This window comes from Balaenoptera musculus, chromosome 7 (assembly GCF_009873245.2).
Source record: "Balaenoptera musculus isolate JJ_BM4_2016_0621 chromosome 7, mBalMus1.pri.v3, whole genome shotgun sequence".
Lineage (NCBI taxonomy): Eukaryota > Metazoa > Chordata > Mammalia > Artiodactyla > Balaenopteridae > Balaenoptera > Balaenoptera musculus.
In genome coordinates this window covers 28,307,177-28,325,917 of record NC_045791.1, presented here as the reverse complement: position 1 = coordinate 28,325,917, position 18,741 = coordinate 28,307,177, and the positions used below count along the sequence as shown (strand labels likewise).

Here is an 18,741-nt window from a genome sequence, read left to right as displayed (position 1 = left end):
AAGTAAAAATAAATAGCTCCTACAACCTCTTCCCTGTTTTGAAATCACTATTTCTAGTAGAAAATAAATTTGTAAACTTCATCTGTTAAGATACTGGAGAACTATACTGGACAAAACGTACCAGTATTTGTTGAAGGAGCAATCCTATACTGGCTAGGAAAGGAACTGGGAACAAGGAGGTCATTTCCCATTCAAATTTAAATGTCACCATGAAATAGTGTCAAAAAATCAAACACATCAGGAGTGATTGCACATGTCACAAACTCATCTCATCTGACCTCCCCAACACTTGTACTGTGAGTGTTACTGTCACTGAATTGTCTGGATTCCAAAGAGCGTTCTGGCTGAGCTCTCACCCACCCTATGGATTAACTAAGACCTTTTTTTTTTCCCTTTAAATCTCAGGATTGTTTTCCCCCTGCAACACAAGAGGCTTTTAGTCCACCTACCCAACATCAATAAGCTGACATGCAAAGAAGAAAACAACTTGGTTAACTGTTGAAACAGAATATACTTTTTTTAAATCCACATGATTTATTACACAATTTAATTCATTTATTGGATAAAACATAAGCTCTACCCATTACTCAAGCCATCCTCTCTCCCATTCTTTTCATTCATTCTTCATCCATTTAACAAATATTTATTGAGCAACTACATTCAAAGCACTTTGCTGAGCACTGAGTTTGCAGCACTGTATAAGACAAAGCAAGTCCTGTCCTCTGGAGCCAAAATTCTCCTGGAGAGAGTGGCCTGTTTCCTAACAAGTGAGGGAAGAAAATAGTCATGGACATAATATTTCAGGTTGGTTGTCCCAGGAAGAGCTCTCTAAGGCTAGGATATTTATTTGAGCTAATTTTCTGCTGGAAGAAAAAGCCAGTCAAAAAAAAAAAGTAAAAATGTCCTACGGTGAGAATGAGCTTGGTCAGTCAAGAGACAGAAAGGAGGCAGGAAGGCTGAAGCATAATGAAAAACAAAATAAGGTACGCCTGGAAATTTAAGGGACTTGGAGGCTGCAATTTGTTCTAAATGCAATAGGCAGCCTTTGGAGAATATTAAACAAGGAAGTGACTTGATCTGATTGAAGCTTTCCAACAGCAGAGTGTCAGCTCTCTGGGGAGTCTAATGAAGAATCAAAGCACAGAAGAGTCAGGATATATTTTAGAGTCAGAGGAAGAAAAGGGATCAAAAATAACTGTCATGTTTTTACTTGTACAGCTGAGTGTATGGTAAGCCATTAACTGAGATGGAGATGATCGGGAGGAATACTTCTATTCCTTCTCTCTTAGGTGTGAGAGGTGGAAATTCACCTATTCAGTTTTGTCCAGCAGCAGTCCTTGAAAGCATGAAAAATGGACTTTTATCAGCTTTCCTCATTTTTCTTATGTTCTAGAGTTCTATTTAAATCACAATATTCTAGGTTGCTGGCATGCTTTTCTACTCCACTCCCATCAACTTCCAATCCTAGTTTAAAATCCAACTCCTCTAAGAAAACTTTGCTGATTGAAACTCTCCACATGATGATTACTCCTTATTAATATCTATTCTTTTCCTTTTTATTATAAATCTGTTGCTCTATTTTTGCTGTTGGATTTAGACCAGATTCCTTGGCCTTCTTTTCTTTTTCAGCCTCCCACTGCCCCACCTCCAAACTGCATCCTTTGCGTATCCCCAGTGCCCCACCGAACTCTGTGCTACCCAAGCCTGAGCTCTGCTCCCTCCACAACTGTTCTCTAATTGGCATTCCCTCCTCATATTTCTACCTGCCTCACAATCCAGCCAATCCTTTAAGACTCAGATCAAGAGACCTCTTTTCAAAAAACCATTTTTGACCCCTCCCCAATCAGAGGTGATTCCTCTCCCCCCATCCCCTAGGAGGCAGTGGAGTATAATGGCTAACATTTCCAGCTCTGGAGTCAGGCTCTCAGCTCACAGGCCCACCTTGGCCTTGTCTTAGCTGTGTTCCTTTGGGTAATTTATTAATATGTATAGTTCTCTACTACTTCATCTGGAAAGTTATGGGGTGGGGAGGGAGGACGTAAGAGTACCTATAACTCATAAAATTGGTCTGAGGATTGAGATGACACACCTAAAACATATCATAAAGTCTGACACATAATAAGGACTCTTCAGTGTTAGATAATTTTGCTATTTTCATTTCAGCATTCTTTGGCTCTCCTGTAAAAATAACAATCTACTTTGTGTGTGGTTGTCTTTAACCCATCAGATTAAAAGCTCTCTGAGGATATAATGGTGCCTTTTTCATCTTTGTATTTAGTAGATATTTTATGACTATTTAGTGATGAATAAAGGCTGAACATAAACAATTTTAAAGATTTTCATTTCTTTTGCCCAAATAGATTGATTCTTCTTAAAGTAGAAATACTATCTTTTCGCTTCTTATTTTAAAATTGCATATTGGCCAGTATGCACATATACTGTGTGTATATATATGTATATACACACACTATATATGCTGTGTATATATATTATACAGTCTATATTTTCATTTGTTTTGAATTTTCTGAATTAAGAAACTCCAAAATAATCAACACTAGTAATGCATATATCATACTAAATCCACCAGTGATGCTGATTTTAAAAAGGAATACTATCTCTTCATTTATCCTAAATATAAGGAATTATCCCAATGGGGCATCATTCCAACTCACAAAACTCTTCAGGCTTCTGAAGACCCAGCATTAGCAGGAGGTTCTTATTAGTGACATGTGCCTTCTCATCAACAATCAACTAATACATATTGGACAAAGCGTGGAGGCAGCATACCATGCTGTGTGCTTTGTACACATTTTTGAAATATGAACACACTGTCTCTTCTCTCTTACATGTCAAGAAAGACAACACTCATGACCATAATAAATAATAAAAAACATACATATCTCTATAGGTGTCTCATCTCATAGAAGAAGGAAAACCTTCAATAAGCAGGTAGGTCTTGACAGGCTTTGAGATATGACAAGGACAGGGTCTAGTGGAGAAATAAAGGGAAAGAATGTGGATTTGAAACTCAATCAAGGGTCAGTTGTAGTTTACTTTCTTTTTAACTAAGTACGACATGCTAAAATAGGGATAAAAACTAGATTAAAAGATAAACTTGGAGTCTTTGCATCTTTCTTCACAAAGTACCACTTAAGCTAGAAAGGATTTCCCATAGTTTCTAGTAAACATAATGTTATTATATTCTTTGTTCCTAGATTATCTTATATCCCAATAATTATAGATGTAAATTACACAACCCTGCCTAAAGAATGTCATTTTTCTCCAGTGGTGGGCTGGTTTCAAAACTCCAGAATAATTATGCTTTAATATAATCCATTGTAGTTTTCTCTGGCTCATTTGCTTTTTTCTTTCTTCACCTTTCCATCCTTTATTTCTTCCTTCTTTTCTTTCCTTTCTTCTTTTGAGTTTTTCAGCATTTGTGAATAATCTGGTCAACCTTCCAGCTAACAGTCTGTGTCTTCAGCCACTAGTCAGCAGCTATATTCTATTCCACAGACTGAGTTATTTAACTGCGCAAGTTCTTGTCTCCAATACACACTCTTCTTTTCTCGGTTGAGTTATAAAACATACTTTTTTCATCAACCTCTAAAAAAAAGTAACAAAGACTCCATTCTTACACACAAACTCAAGAATCCAGGATAATTTCTCATGTAGCATCCATTTAAACTCTCAGTATTTCCATGTTACAATCTAACTGCCTATGGCACATCCTGAATTCTGATAAAAACTTCTCCAATTCTATCTGTAAAATTCCTCTCTCTTGATGTTTGACTGACAAACTACCTAAAGTACACTCAAACTGAAACAAGTGGGTAATAAAACCACTGAGACAACCATTCTCTGCTTGGATTCTTAATTTCTACATACTTCTTTATTCGCATCTAGTAGAGCCTCCCTGGATTACACATTTGAATTAAATAAAATTTTGGCCTGTGTCTTTCTGCCTCCTACATTTTTTCTCTGCTTAGCTACTAATAGTTATTTTCCATTAGCATTCAAGTTAACTTAGTGGCAAAATCCATAATCTCAAATACAAAACTGTTCAGCTCTAACTGAAAGTAAAGGACATCTCCTAATTTTGTATCCCACATTTACACCTCAAAATCGTTGTAAGAAAACCACTCTTACCTTTCCTGTTTGTTTGTTTTTAGTCTCCAGCCTCAACAAAACAACCTATGTTAAAATTGAGGACATTTATTTTAATTCATCGAAATTGGTCTTTGCCACTGAAATGTTTGCCTCTTTGCCACTGAAAAATTGGGACTTAGAGAGTAATGAGTGAGAGAGGGCTCTGGAAGGAAAAGACATTATTTGATATAATAACATCATAATAATAGAGCTCTTTCCCCACACGCTTCAAAACTGACTCAGAATTTAGGAAATGGAATGCAATTACTTTTTTAAGTGGGAATTTAAGTAGGAAGTTAAACAGTTTAACTACTTTATTTTTAAGTAGTAAGCTCCCACAAGGATGGATTTTGCTCTTTTTATTTACTGCTGAATCCCCATGTCTAGAACAGGTGCCTGCCACATGGTAGGGGTTAGCTCAATAAAAGTTAAATGAATGAGCCACTTTACCAAAAAAATGGTGAAACTTGTTTACTAGCTGTCAAAAGTAGGTTCCTTCATGCATAAAATAGCATCAACTGTGTAATTTGCCCCTACTTCCTCCTTTTGCAGAAAGCCAACAAAAGAACTGAAACTTTTTACCTAAGGATCAAAGGTGTCAACCTATTGGCTCATGCTCCTTTAAAGTCCTGGATAATAGTCTTTGGTTATTTTTAGATAATTTCTTTTGTTTCAAGCTTGAAAAGAAGTATTAACAAAGATCAAAAAATAAATCACTGATTCAGAGCAGGAAAATGCATATTAAGAAGTTCAAATTACAGTATGTGGAAGCTGTGAGCTAACCTTCCCAGAACACAAGTCAGATTTAGCTTTAGATACTAAAGTACTATATTGGTCTCACTTGGGACCCATCAACATAAAAGGAATGAAGAGAACTTGAAGAGTTTAAAGTCTGAAAAGGACAGAAGAAAACAATTTAACAATTATAGAGTGACCCATACATTCTCAATACCTAAAACAATAAGCCAAGAGGTAGAAAAATACAAACTAAATTGTAATAATGGTTAACTCTAGGTTGGTGGGACTTTGAGTGAGTTTACTCTGACCCATAATTTTCCAAACATTCTACAATAAATATGTAAGACTAGTAGAGTCAGAAAGAAAATAATAGACATACTTCTTAAACCAAGAAAAAAACCAAGGGTAAAATCATGTGATACATGAAGAAAAATTAAAGGATTAAGATTATAGTTGGCCCTCCATATCTGTGGGTTCTGCATCCATGGATTAGGAGGGCCTACTCTATTCGTTGTACTGAGTGTTTCGTATAAGGAACAAGAGCATTCTTGGAGTTTTTTGGGTTTTTTTTTGGCGGGGGGGGGGGTGTCCTGGAACCAATCCCTTGCAGATCCCAAGGGACAACTGTATATAGCCAACTAAGAGAAGGCACATTGGTGATTTTAACAGTCTTCATTGTTTAAAGCAGCCATTAACCTAAACCTACTGCAAAGCATACAGAATGGACTTATTTCTTGTTAAAATAATTATATATATATATACACACACATATGTGTATGCATAAATACACATACATACACAACATATACACACACACACATACATACTGACAGGGAGTAAGATTCTTAGAGAAAGGGCAAAGGCACATAAACTATATGAAAAAAGAAAAAGCATCTATATAATTAGGATATCATTTAAGGCAGCAACTCTTATACAGTGATGAGATGTGAAGATGGAGAACATGAACAAAGGTAAATGAGTATGCCTTCCCAAGGGGACACTGAAGAATGTCAGGAAAAGGAGACATGTTTAAAGTAAAGGTTGAAATAGAATGCCTATTGTGCCGCAATCAAGGCATACCCATGGAAGTGTCCAATGTGTGAACATACATTCTGGAGTAGAAAAAAGTTTGAGAATTCCTAACCTACCATCTGCAAGGTGAACGATTCTGGATAGCCCAAGACAACATGGGAACAGGCAGTTTCACTTGTAGGGTCATTAGAAATGAAAGGTCTTGTCCAAAAGAAAGGACCCAAAATTAAGCTCAGTTTGTCTCACAAAGCTGACTAGAAGCTTTCCTGATATCTGTATGTCTTGATCCGAAATTATCTGGTAGAATACAACCCAAAACCTAGTAACTTCCTTGACCCATTCTGTGGTCAAGGAGTTGTATTATTCTTAACAAAGCTGTCATTTGTAACCAGTTTCTTTCCAGTTGTCACAGAGATAGTAAATAAGAAATGAACAGTATTCACATAACAAAAGGTGGCCTCTCTCAAGTGTCATAACTGTACCATAAAGAGGGATATCAAGAAAATATGCTCTCACTCAAAGGAATTGCTCTACTGGCAGAAATATCAGGAATGTTATCAAATGCCATGGTTAACTGGAGAGACACTTGGAGGATATGGGGTTTTCCAGGCTCTTGAAATCACATTGTATAGGTATCTATTTCCCTTTGACCTCACAACAATGACAATCACCAGGTACATCTAGGATTAAAATGGTTTGGGTCAATTTAAACTTTCACACCGGATCTGGACAAAGCAGATAGAAAACACAATCCAACCTAAACCATCCATTCAGGATAGGAGCCCCTTCCAGGCTTTCCAATTCCTCAGGCAGTGCTACAACTGAAAACACAGCCAAAGGAAGCATTCTACAAGAAATTCAACTGGCTTCATTCTTCAAAGAGGAGTAGTGACGAGTTACCCAGCACCTACTATGTGTTGGCAACTGTACTGAACATTTTACATCCACTATTTCTTTGGGCTCCTGAGACTGTCCAGTTCTTGCTACTCTCTCTAAAGTTAAATTTGGGGAAATTCAAAGGTCCTTGGAAGGCCCCCATCAGTAGTAGCCAGAGAGGTGTTTAGAATAAGTCCAAGACTAACCTAGTCCCAGTCACTCAAAGAAGGCTACATAGTACAACTGGATGGAGAGGAGTGGAAAATTGTTTTATTATGGAAGGCCTGATGCCACTACCTTACATCAGAGCAAATTCTGAAGGAGTTCCAAACCTGAATTATTCTCCTTAGGGTTATTAACTCACCCTATTTGGCTCTTATATACCTCACTCACTCATTCTCTCTTTCTCTCTCTCAGTTTCTATGCCCTCATGAGACAAAAAGGGTGCACAGAGTTGGTGAGAGGTGACAAAGATCAAAGGGCAGCATCACCCTGCTCGTTCCAAGGTGTTAGCCCTGGGACTCTACTGTTACACTCACTTCCACCCACAATCCTTTTATTTTCTGATGCATATTGAACACTGACCAGAAAGCTTTCTCCATTCCCATGCCCTACCCTCTATCTCATCTCCCTTTCCACATCCTATTCCCTCTACCTACACGTACACACACACACACACACACACACATTCTTACACACCTCCTTTTTGCTTTAAAGGGCATTGAGTACTCATCAGAGAGAAAAGGAAACATTCAGACCTCACTGGCTATACACATGTACCCCAAGTCAAATTCTGACTTGGTTTGGGGGTGGTTTCAATTTATTAATTTTGTTAGTTTCACAGTCACTAGTCAATGCCATACAAGAATCAATATCGAATACCCTTCCTTGAAACGGAGTTTTGACGGTCCTAGTTTAGGGCAGAGGCTAAAACTAGATAGCATTTTTTTACATCACTTTTGTGAATACAGCACGTTGGCAAAAGACTATTAAACAACTCTTGTTGCCAATTTCCCTTTGTTATCCACATCTCAGAAACCTGCACAACTCAGCTGCATGTAAAACGATGCAGAAGCATTTTGGTGCCAGCAGCAATGCACCCTTCAGGCAGAGGGCCACATGGGCACTGGAGAGGCCCCTCTTTAAAAGTCAGCATTCCCTCCCAAATGTGTCCTTTCTATTCTCTAATGCTATTTAAAGCCACATAGGGCTCTCTTACTTCCGTCTGGGTAGTAGGCTCTTCGCTCTGTTCCTCTTCTGGTCTGTACTGAAGAGATGTGAAGGGAAAAGCCTCAAAGGTGGGAAGTTATAAGTTTATGTGCGGCAACAAGGCAGCCATATCCTTCTGCTTTCCCCTGAAAATCAAGCATCACCTTATCATTTCCTCACCAAGATTAACTCCTGCTTCCTGAAGAGTATTTCTGAGGTAGAAAGCAGAGGTGGTGAAAAAAGGGGGAGCTGAAAAGTCCAATCTGTCAAGCTCCATTTTAGAAGAAAGGAAAACTGAAAAGTGAGTGTATTTAACGTGAGCCATTTCCTGCACTCAGGAGGGAAGAAAGCGCGCAGTAACTGTGTGCAGGAGGAGATCCGCACTGGTGTTATCTCTGACCTGCAGCTTAGCCCCAGTGTCTCAGCTGCCAAAAAGCTCCCATTCAACGTTGTGCTGAGTTCATCAATGCTCCACGTGTCAGGATCCTAACAGGAAAAAGCAGGACAGACAGTCTCTCCATTCAACCGCCTGGGGACCCCATGACAACTAAAATCCCCTCGCAGACCGTCCATATCAACCTTCGGCAGGTCAGAGCACGCAACCCCTTCAGAACCACAGGCTCAGGCCCACACCCTTTCCCCTTGTCAACATTGTCACTTTAAACAGAACATCGAGCCTTATCACGAAACCTGAAGTAAGTATGACAATTAAGATGGATTGCAAAGCCTGCTTGTGCTTCACAATTAACAATCGCTTGGCAGCGGGTTCCACACAACTGTTGGGGGGTATGGCAAGAACTTTATCCCTGCTTAGTGCTGCATTAGCATATTTAGTAGCCTGCAAGACATAATTCCTAAGACATGAACATATTTTTGTCTTTCTAAAAAATCTGCAATTAAGCTATAATATGTAGAAACTCTGCACCCGGCAATCAACGTGCAAACACCAAGATGGAGCTGGGGGAGAGGAGGGCAAGCGAGAGAAATGTTGCCCCAGTGCTGATAACACCCTGAACCAGTAACTGCTTCCAGTGTCATGGGTTAGCGAGAAAACTGTGGCTCCTTCCTGTCTGTGACAAATTTGGGGGTGGCGGGGGAGGACTGGGGCTGCCCTGCTGCTGGCATCAGGTGACTGCTCTGTTAGAGCACAGCTACGTGCTTTAAACCCACAGATGAAAAAAAAAAAATCAGACCCGAGATGACCCTAGTGTTTCCTTAGCAAACTATGCTTTTTTTCACAGAAAGCACTTTTTGATTCTCAATCTCTGAGTAATAAGCGATGCTGATAAAAATCACTTTTATTTGACAAGTGTGAAGGCTCTTCCTCAAGTTGTCCGTGATTTTCCCTTACTTGTTGGCCCATCTACCACACTGATGAAAAGGATCGGGGAGCACTGTGCCTGGACCAACCTTACCAAAAACACAAGCTGGGTACTGTCCCAAGCTTCTCTAGTGCTTTCACTGTACACGCTTGGCCCTGGAGTCCAAGCAAGCCCCGGGTGGGGGCTGAGGAGAGAAAGAAACACAGCCAGATCTTTCTGAGACAGCAGGACTTTGTCTTTCTTGATATCTGGGTTGCAAGAAGGCAGGATATCCTGCCAAATATATTACAGCCATGAGACCCACCTTGTCACTTAAGACACTGCAGAAGTTGAGGAGCACAGAGAACACAGGTGTGTGTTTCTGAGAAAGAAACCTCACCCATTTACTCTTTTGTAAAAGAAAGCATACACACATACACACACACACACACACACACACACACACATACACACAGGCACACAGGCACATGCACAGACACACACATGCCCCCAGTCTAGGTGAGCAGCTCTCCAGTGGCATAAAAGCAAGCATATGAAAGTAACAAATGCGATTTAGCACACAGTCTTTCTTTACAAAACCAGAAGAGTAGCAGATTAAAGCACCTGGCAGTCTTGGCAAGCCAAAAGAAAATCTAAGCTGTGACAAAACAAAACAGGTGTACAGGTATAAAACTTTTGCTTTCCAATAATGCCCCTCTCTTCACTGGAATGCTTTGACAGGTGCAGAAGTTCAAGTTACAGTGGGGAAGTGGCAAATAAATACACAGTATTAGCGTCTGACGTGCTTGCTGAGCACCGGGGATGTTAATAACTGGCAAGGTACACTAATCTCTGATTGCAACATTTGGTTTACCTTAATCTGGAGGGACAGCTGTATTAAAGAGGGAATTATACTAATCAGTTCAAGGCCCTTGCATATAAAACTTCCCATTAGGCTTAAAGTACACCAGCTTATGCTCATTCTCTAGGAGCCTTACATCTGGTTCTGAATAAGGCTGCCTCTCATTTGCAAGGTACAAACTGAAAACAAGGGGGAGGGGGGCTGACAGTTGCTGGAGGATGGGTGATAGAAGAGTAAGCTACTAATTCTTTGAAATTTTTAACAGCACAAAACTAGCTTCTAGGCATCTTAATACTAAAAGGGAAAAAAAAGCATGTGTTATCAACCCTAGGCCATTTTTTCCTGTTACCGGAGGTGACCAACATAAAATAAAATTGATGATGTCAGTCAAAAACAGCTAAGCACAAAGCTTGGCTTTGTTATCTTAAGTCAGAAGGTATGATAGGCCATGCCATATGGCTCTAATCCGCCTCTATCTCCCATCACCTAACAGGAAACCTTCATGTAGAATGACCTTATTTGGCTGGTTCCAGGTTAGGGCTGCCCAAAGGGGATTTTTCTGTTTCTACTATATCCAAGGTTTATGTTGATTTTTTTCTGAGCCCTGCAAACTATAAATCCGACTGATTACTCTGCACTCTTTTGCTTGACTGATCCTTTACAATCAGACATCCCCGTTAACAATAAGCTCCTAATGAATCAAACATCTATGGCATTAGTTTCACCTAGCTGCCTCTTTCCCATGCACTGTGCTGCTTTGTCAGACCTGGTTTGATGAGAAAAGCTAGTGACACTTGCTGCACCTATTGATAAACAATTCAGTAATGAGGAGCATAACAAAAATTACCTAAAACAACCTGATTAAAAATGACAGGCAAGGCTTACTCCATTGCTCTATAGCGAAGGTAACTCTGGTCCTGCACTGGGAAAATAATGAGGTAAAATAAAATTTCCTTCTTTATCAAGGAGTTCACTTCTGAATGTGTGTTTATGAAGAGACTAAATTTTTCCAGTGAAGTTTTAAATGCTTTCAGGTTATGTGATTATCAATAACATTAGGGACTCATAGAATTCAGGATGCTTGTCCTTCAACTTTCTGAGATGAACTCCCTGCTTGTTCTGCTTAAAGTTTCTGAATAATCAAACTAATATTGAGATCGTCACTTACTTTCTTAAATGTGAATTTAGTCATTGAGAAACTCATTCGTGCAAGTGCTAATCATTAGGTAAGTATAGTGTGGGCACAAAAAGAGAGATTCTAAGGTACAAAAAAAATTTTGGAACAAAGTTGAAAAAAACTTCATGGACAAGATTATCTTCCTAAAAGGAATAACTTAACCTTACCATGGACATTGAAGTTTCTTTCATTGGGGTCACCCAGGGGACCTTTGCAACTTCAAAACAAGCTTATACCCAGGGGAGGCCAGGCTCTCGTGAAAGCTTGATTCAAAGACAGAAACGTGTGGGTTTTGCAATTGTGTGGCAGCATGTTGGGAGGGTTTCCATCAGTGCACAGATGCACTTGAAAATCAAATATGGACATGGGGAATGTTTTTTGGAGATGGAAAATGAGTGCTGATGACATGTTTATACTTCGCAGATGGATCCAGTACAGAACCATTTTTTGTAAAGAAACAATATCCACCATTTGCTAATTTTTTTTTATACAGCTACAAAATGGTGGCACAAAAAAGTGAATATTCCCATCATACATACTCCACCTGTTCGTTGGTCTTACAAATGTCTTCCATCCTGACTGTAATCAATGACTGTTGTAGTCTTATTTTTTCTCAAATGTTATCCAAAAGAATATGAAAAAAGAAACACAATACACAAAGGCATTTGGAAGAGCAAAATGATTTGAAATTAATTTGCTACATATGAAAAAATTAGAAAATGACAAATGCTATTAAGTAACAAATGCCGATTTAATCCTGAAAAAAATGCATTTTCTTATTGGCATATTTTCTCCTTAAATGTGATATCAGAGCAATTTTTGAATGTTTTCTACTTAGAGTCTAGAACTGTCTCCTTTATTCCTTCTTTTGGTCCCACCTTGGATCCCTTAGGTATTTGAACCTCTGGAAAATGCAAACACTTAGCATAGTATAAACACTAGTTGTTGCCTTATTATTGATACATTATAGTGATAAATAGTTTATAGTTATAAATTAGGATAACCTGGAAATGTACAATATGTATAGGATATGTATTTATAAGAAGATAATCTAAAACATTTAACTACAAAAGAACATTATTAATAGCATTGTAAATCTGCTCAGTAGGAGATATCAGGATAATCAACTCAACTTATTGCCACCATCAATAATATTAACTTGCCATTTCAAGTATGAAATATTGATAAAAGTGACTCACCTCAAAGATGTAGAGACTGTAAAACAATGAAGAAGATATGGATGTGAAATATGAAAGCTAATAGTTTGATCATTTAAAATAAATTCTGAGCACATTTTCACTTGAATGAGTATGTTTTTTTAAGTGTTCCAAAAAATATATGACATACTGAAATTAATTTTTTCTTAGTTTTGGTCAGACAAATTAACTTTTCCTGATTTTTTACCTTTCTTACCATCTATATTCAGAACCTACTGAATTCCACAGCTAACCTTTAGTCAATCATGTTTTTCTTCTAAGAATTAGTTTGAGGTTAAGAATTAGAAAGAGAATATGAATCCCAGCAAACCGTCAAACAGCCTGAGACTGGATAATAAAATCTTGAGAATATATATAAATCGACATGTTCTTTCAACCCTGTAGTTTCTGGCAGTGTACCAAACATAAATCTGCAGTTCTACATTCTGTGATTCTAACACCTTGTTATCATCCTGGAACTAACAAAAGCCTGTGTACTCTTCTCTAAATAAAGCAAGTTTTCATTTTTATTGCTGGATTTTTGACACATGTGAATAAGGCCAAAACATTTTATAAATTCTTGATTATTTTTTGCCTATCCATCAAAAAAACAAAAGTTTTAGTCAAAGGCTTAATGTATTCTTAGAGTTCCACAGAAAATTTTAGTACTCTATCTAAATCAAACTTATTGAACGTTGGAACAGTCAAGAAAAAGGAAAGTATATCCTCCCAATTTTAGCACTTATTACATAGTTATGTTCTAATCATCGTTCAACAAATGCATAGAACATAAAGATCTACGGAAAAAATTAAAATCATTTGTTTCAATTTCTTTATTTAAAATATTAGGAAAAGGAGGTCCGAGAGGCATTATGACTATTCAAGTTCACATAACTAGAGTATTCCTGGAAATCATGTTTTATGAGGCTTGCTTTATTCTACCAAACCATTCTGTTTGCAAATTTTGTAATATTTAATTATAGTGTACTAATTTTATGTTATTAGTCATTTACTCACTAAGTACTATATTAAGTAGCATATTATACAATAATACAGTGTTTAGAGAACATCACACTTAGGGAATAAGTGAATAATAAAATACAATTAATAAAATAGATTCTCCCAATGCCTAAATTGCTGCCTGCATATAAACTCAACACCTGTTTAAGATCACTAGACTATTAGTCAATAAGTTAATTATGTGATAATACAATCAGGTCCCCACTGCCAAGCAGAAGTTATGTAAGGGTGCTACTTAACCAAAGAACAGCTTAAATATAGGGACCTTGTATGTTACTCTGGTCCCTGCCTGTCTCTTTAGCAGAGAGATCCAGGGACAGAACACTCACTGTAATCCTGATCATGCCACTTAACATTCATATACGGAAGAACCAGAGAGCTTTTCTACATCAAAGTCAATATTGATACGCAAGGTAGTCCAAAGGGCAACCTTTTAAAGCTTGAAGTTTATTATCCACTATTATCTTCCGGATATGCTTCCAAATGGGGAGAACAGTGAATATTCCCAAGTTAAGTCATCCTTACCACACAGAGCTGAAGCAGTTTTCCTGAGCCTCAGATTTAAATGTGAGAAAGCATGGCTATCTCACAAGCATGTTGGACTAATTCCCAAAGGCATCATGGGTATCTGAATAGTAGCTGGTGGGAATCCATGGCTTGTCACCTCTATCCCTAATTTCTGGCAGTAGTCACAACTCTGCCAACAATTATAGGTGATATATGTGTAAGAAGAAAATATGTTTCTCTCTGCTATGAAAGGGCATTCATCAGACTGTCTTTAGTACAAAGAAGGGAATTCTTCCACCAATGAAAGTTAAAAGTCACAGATGTCTGCCTAATGATGATATTGAATACTTCTTAGTTCACACGTACATCTTTACAACTTAAGATATTTATCCAACACCTCCAAGCTGGCTGAGTGCTGTTAACCAAATAACAGCTTAAATATAGGGACAGAGTATCAGATACGGCTTTAGGCATTTTGAAGGAAGATACCCTGGACTTTCCTAAATTTGTTCTAAGAAATGTTCTGGATGGAGTCTGTTCCCACTGTTAGCATTAGTTATGTAAAGGTGTATGTGAGTCTAATTTTTCTAACTGGGTCAGTTGGCTAGTTTATGTTTATCCATGTATTAGCTGTAGTGATTCATATATCCTAATCCTAATTAGGATTCAGACATAGTAATTGGTATATAACTAAATATGTAATAATCATGTTCTTTTCTGTTATTTATAATTATCCATTAAAATTCAGCCAATCAGAGAAATTCCCTGGTGGTCCAGAGGTTAGTACTCTGCGCTTTCACTGCTGAGGGCCCGGGTTCAATCCCTAGTTGGGGAACTAGGATCACACAAGCTGTGGGGCATGGCAAAAAAAAAAAAAAATTTTAGCCAATCAAAGTAACATAACCTGTAAGCAAGGAGAAGTTTGGTTCTCATGTAAAAAGAATTTTAAAAATATCTTTTGGGTAGAATTTTAGACATTTATACACATGTTGAAGTTCCTTTAGTTTGTACTGAATTTGTCTTACAGTATTCCCATCCAGCATATTGAATGGCAGAATATTAGACTTCTTTTTACAGTCTTGAAATCCAATAGACAAAACTTACTTTTGCTTATTACCTAGCTCCCATTGCTGACCAAGGAAAGATCGAGTTACATCTGATGTTGTTATTTTTCATTGGTGTAGCTAATTCTGCCAGTGGTAATAACACTAGGATTGCAGTAGTTTCTACTTCCACTCTTCAGGGGCTACCAGTTTTTATAGTTGCCTTAAGACACCAACAGTAAACAGCAAAGCACAATCTCATCTTTTGCATATGCTCATCTTTCTCATTCTATGAAACTAACAACATCATGAAGGTTTTAGAAACTGTCATATAGTTGGATCCCTAACTGCATGGAAATTGGAAAAGAATTTGGAGTTCTGTCAATAAAAAGTCAGGGAAAATTTGCATGGGTAAGCTCCTACCTCTACATCAAAGGACACAACAGGATTAATATGCGGGGTTTATAGAATTGATCCCAAAATGCAGTCAGTTCCTAAGGAATTCAAAATTCTAATATTTATTAAATACATTATTTTGTCAAATAGGTAGTCAGACACAGAAGACCTGCCATGGGTCCTCATTCCCCTCCAGCTAAGTTGTAAAAAAGGGTTACTAACTCTCCCACCCTTATCCAAGTGGAGAATAGATGTTGTGTGGCTTTTCTGTGGCCTCTCCTGTCGCCACAGAAAGTCATGTTTACTACATGTGACCTTTGCACTCTAACACTCCCAGACCTCTAATTATGTGCCTATTGTAACATCAGATGGAATCTTTTCACTTCCCTTTGCCTCCAAGAGTTTTAAATTAACTGGAGTCACCATATTTCATTGAGAACCACGTTATAACGTTGTTCTAAACAATTTGTCTTAAATTATATACTACTAGAATTTTAATTTTTTTCAAGTAACAAATCATCTTAAAAGATGCTAAAGTCAATTGTTTAATAAAGTGGATCACTAAGAATTTGAGTTCATTGAAGTCAATTTAAACTATATTCCACAATATTCCAATTAATTCATTTAATGCATATTTACCAAGTCCTACCATGTGCAAAGCACTGTAAATCAAAATAGACATAAATTTATGGAGCCTCAGGTCTCATAGTGGAACCAGTACTTCAAAATTTTTGTTCAATTATATGTTGTTATATGAAGCTTTTTTGGGGTTTTTTGGCATATGAAAATTTATTACTACCATGTTTTCACCATCAAAACTTAGTCTTTCCTTTCTGCCTTCACAGAGGGCCAAAAGAGAGAAACTGGCAACTTTGACAACGCGAACTCCATGTTGCCAAGGAGAGCATGACCTTTGCAACCAAATCCAGCAACCAGAAATCATTTTCCTCAATAAAATTTAAGCAACCATCATTGGGTAAAAAGATGATTTTTTTTCTTGCCGTTCTTAATCAGCTGGACCTGAAACACTTTCTGATGGCAGCATTTGGCTGTTTGGTTTCAACTCCTACTTTTTCCAGGACAATTTCCTTTGCATGAAAAGCACCTCCGAAAGGGTTGGCCTTCAGGGTTATGCCCAAATGGGCTTTCTTGTACTGTTTATCATGACACTTCTGATCTCATCCGTGGCCCCAGAGCTTCCTGGCAGTATAAAAACCATGACACTTGCTCATCCTGCTAGCACAAAAAGCCTGAACAAAAGAGCAGAAGCTTTTAAAAAGATTGTGCCTTATTTGATAAAAACCAATTCTCTCATCTCTACTTCCTAACCAATTATCTCTTTAGCCACTCATATTGGTATTTGATAAAGAAATTTTAACTTCTAAGAGCCTTATATGGTGAGCTCTATAGTGTAATGGTTAAAATAATGGGCTTTGAAGATGGCAGCGTAGGAAGATCCTGAACTCACCTCTTCCCATGGACATAACGAATCTACAATTACATATGGAAAAATACCCTCTGAAAAGACTTGAAAACTAGCTAAACAGTTCCTTCACAACAAACAGTAAAAGGGCCACATGGAGATGGGTAGGAGAGGCAGAGACGAAGTCTCGCCAAAAACCCCATGCCCAGCTTGGTGACCCACAGTCAGGAGGGATCTCACAAATCTGGAGCTTCTCTCTGAGGAGCAAGGGGTTCATGCCCCACCCCAGGTACCCCAACCACTGGGACCTGCAACGGAGAGATGAGCCCCCAAAATGCCTGGAGTTGAAAACCAAAGCTGTAGGAAACTGAGATATTTCTCCTAAAGGGCTTGCTCTGGGGACAAGCACAAAAGCAACAGTTTGAAAAGCGCCTACACTATACGTTAAGGAGATTCATTTGATAATCCTAAAGTATCTTCTAGAGGAGCAGGGCCCTGTTGGGACTCTCTCTCTGGGGATGGAGGAGCTGGTAGGTACCATTTTTGTGCTCTTCCTCTACCTTGAGTAGCGCCAGCAGACACATCCTGACCCTGTGCTCTCTAGCAGCCCTGCAAAAGCTAGCAGGTATGCCCTGGTCCTATGATCTCCCACTAGCTTGCTAAAGCTGGCAGGCAAACACAGTTCACACAAGAGATGCTCCTTGATCATCTAGCTTTGGTGGCCAGGGGGGACTGCATTCCTGGGTCCCACGGGACGCTCTCTGTAACAATCAGAGAAGACAGTTCTTGGCAGGCGACCACCCCCAGGGCACTGCACAGAGAGCAGACTGAAACACACCCCCATCCCTTCTGTGAAAAGGGCTCATTTACTTGTCCTGGAGCTTCAGCCTGGGGCGCAGGCTTCAGATTTGCCACGCATCTAGAGGCCACAGAGGTGCACTCAGGAAATGTAGGCTGGGGAACACCATCTTTGCACTTTCCCTCAGCCTCACTACAGCTTGCTGGTACCTCCCAGAAAAGAGCTTATATACTCATCTGAAGCCCTAATTTTTGCAAGTGTTGCCCAGGGAACACCTGATCACATGGACTAGAGGCCAGCAGGATTTACGATTGTTGTCCCACAGGAGTGCATATATTAGCATACTTTAAATGCTGCTGCCTGGCAGTCTGGCTTCCAATCAGCCTGAAACTAGGTGCTGACTGGGATTCCTCTTTTTGGAACACTGACAGGTCTTGGCACACCTTCAAAAACTGGGACCTATCAAAAACAAATCAGGCTACTTAGACAATCACAAAGGTTCAAAAGGCAACCAAGAGCTAGGGCAAGGTTGAAAGATAAGTTTCATCTCCTCCACAAGGCCACTCCTTCAAGACTGGGAGAGATACCTGTTTTAACTAATATATAGAAACAAACCAGAGTCAACCAAAATGAGGAAACAGAGGAATATTTTCCAAATGAAAGAACAAGATAAAACCTAAGGAAAAAACCTTAATGAAATGGAGATAAGTAATTTACATATTAAAGAGTATACAGTAATGGTCATAAAAAGGCTCATGAAACTTGGAAGAATGGATGAACACAGTAAGAACTTCAACAAAGATACAGAAAGTACCAAATAGAACTCACAGAGCTGAAGAGTATAATAACTAACCTGAAAAATACACTAGAGAGATTCAACAGCAGACTAGATGAAGCAACAGAAAGAATCAGTGACCTAGAACACAAGGCAGTGGAACTCACCCAACAGAGGAACAAAAAGAAAAAAAGAATTTTACAAAGTGAAGATATCTTAAGAGACCTATGGGACACAA

General features: G+C 38.6%; 1 pseudogene; it reads right to left on the bottom strand.

Moving 5' to 3' along the window:
• Positions 1–16,245: 16,245 nt before the first annotated feature.
• On the bottom strand, positions 16,246–16,738 carry LOC118897816 (annotated as a pseudogene).
• Between the last annotated feature and the right edge of the window lie 2,003 nt (positions 16,739–18,741).